Raw genomic sequence first — 2,729 nt, forward strand, 5'->3', positions numbered from 1 at the left:
GTGAAAAATTATTTTCGGTTATTTTCCTAAGGATAGTCCCTTTGATCCGATTAGGAGGTTAGAGATTTGCTGTTTATTTATATATCTTTCATAATGATTGAGAAGTGTACTTGATGGTTTGAATTTTGTCACATGGCCTAATTGATTGTATCAACTAAAGTGGTGGCATTCCTAATTTGATTTTTGAGATGAGATTTAATGTTTTCTCAAGACAAGCAAAAATTTAAGTGTGGGGTTTTTATGTGAGGCAAAAACTAATCATTATTTGCCTCACATTATTGTTTGTATTTATCTTTTTTTAGCATGACTCCATTTGGATGGTAGTTGATAGAGTTACTAAGTCTGCGCGCTTTTTGGTTGTTAAGACTACAAATTCGGCGGAGGACTACACCAAGTTTTACATTAATAAAATAGTCAGGTTTCATGGGGTTTCTTTTTCTATCATTTCAAATAGAGGTCCTCAGTTTACCTTTCATTTCTAGAATTCATTTCAGAAAGGTCTTGGTACTCAGGTTAACCTTAGCACAGCATTTCATCCACAGACGTATGGTCAGGCAGAGCGTACCATTCAGACCTTAGAAGACATGTTGAGAGCTTGCGTAATCGATTTCAAGGGTAGTTGGGATGATCACCTTCCTCTTATAGAGTTCACCTACAATAATAGCTACCATTCCAGCATTCAGGTGGCCCCTTATAAGGCATTATATGGGCATAGATATAGATCTCCAGTTGGTTGGTTTGAAATAGGTTAAGCAGCCTTGATAGGGCCAAATTCAATTCATGATGCTATGGAGAAAGTGCAACTCATTAGAGATAGACTTAAGACACCCCTGAGTCGCCAGAAGTCCTATGAAGATGTAAGGAGAAGGGACTTAGAGTTCCAAGTGATGATTGGGTTTTCTTGAAAGTGTCACTATGAAGGGGGTAATGATATTTGGCAAGAAAGGGAAGTTCAGTCCTAGATATGTAGGCCCTTACAAGATTTTGAAAAGAGTTGGTAAAGTGTCTTATGAGTTAGAGTTACCAACAAAACTAGCCGCAGTGCATCCGGTTTTACACATTTCGTTGTTGAACAAGTGCGTGGGTGATCCAGCATCTATCCTACCTTTAGAAAGTAGATTCGGGGCGTGACAAACACATCAATGGAGAAAACTCGTATTATGATTTGAAGGATGCAGAAGCTTAGTATGAGTACCAACAAGTTTTACTCAATAGGAATAGGTCAATTGAACTCTCAAGATAAAGGGAGCATATGTAAAGGTATGTAAGGAATGCACAATACAAGTAGCAAAAGAAGAGATATAATACAATAAAAGTGAAAAATTATTTCCGGTTATTTTCCTAAGGATAGTCCCTTTGATCCGATTATCTTTTATTTTTTTAGGGAGTAAATTTTACTTTTTTTAACTATTTTTGGAGAGAAAAGAAAATACTCTTTTGAGTTGTGTGATACTTGCTATTTCGGCCTAATTTTGAGTAGTACTTTCTTGTGAATGCTTGACTGCTAATGAAATTGCAAACTCTTTGACACTAAGGCTCATGATTATGACATTGTATATAGCTTATTTTATGTTGTAGATTGTAATGACTATGTCTCTCTTAAAAGTGTAATTGATCCATCCTGATTGATACTTGTGACATGTGTGGTGAGAGTTTGTTTATTTAATGTTTGCATTTTCGTCTAGAACTTATTCTGCATGTTATTGAAGTGAAATAAAAAGAGTTGCTTTATATGGGGGACGATAATAGAGTTTCTTTGATTTGTCTTGTAAACTTTAGTGTTTTCAAATATTAAATCACTAGTAGGCCTTTTGAAGATGTAACCTTTTATTGGTAGTCATGTTTTTACCTCGACTATTTTGTTGAATCCCTAGTTTTTGTACCCTTCTTTCTTGAGCATTGTAGCATAGACTTATTATAATTGTTAAATCTGAACAAAAGGGATGGTTAACTGTAAAAGGTAATCAATAATAGCTACAAAGTGATTAAAACCCCTATTTGAAAGAATGTGACATGAAAAAAATGAAAAGAAAAACAAAAAAAGCTCTTTGAGAAAAAATAAAATGATTGATGAATTCTTGAGATGATGAGAATTACTAGTGAAATGATTAGAGAGGGCTCAAAATAAAAAAAATAAAAAATAATGGGTGATGAAGTCTAAAAGTACAATGTGTTGGGGGAAGTGTAAGTCACTATTATACAGTTTCTCTACCCGTCCCTAGCCTACATTACGACCCGTTAAAGTCCTATTTGATTGTGCTCGAGCATTCTTAATAATGGAGATGTACACAATGGGCACACCTATGGTTCTTTATGCATACATGTGATTTTTTTTGTGAGTGTGAGAGTTGTTCTTTGATGTCAAGTCCTTAATTTATATTCAACCTTTTGATTTGAGTGTGTGGACTAGCTTTCTTTGATGAGAGTAGGTGAGCAAGCTTAAATTTCATGAGTTCAGAGTCCTTCCTTGAGGTTAGGAGGTTAGAGATTTGAGGTGTGTTTGGTAGGAAGGAAAATGTTTTCCTAGAAAACAAGTAGATTTTGGACTTATTTTCTCATATTTGGTTGGTGAGTAGAAAAGATTTTTTAGTGTTTGATTAATGAATGAAATTTTTTTTGAGAAAATATCTTTTATTTTAACTAGAGAGTAGAAAATAATTTTTGAATTGAAATTGAAAATATTTTTTAAACATAAACTTAGATGTTTTTTTTGGGGGGGAGGGTGGGGT

The sequence above is a fragment of the Solanum stenotomum genome, chromosome 7, assembly GCF_019186545.1.
Source record: "Solanum stenotomum isolate F172 chromosome 7, ASM1918654v1, whole genome shotgun sequence".
Lineage (NCBI taxonomy): Eukaryota > Viridiplantae > Streptophyta > Magnoliopsida > Solanales > Solanaceae > Solanum > Solanum stenotomum.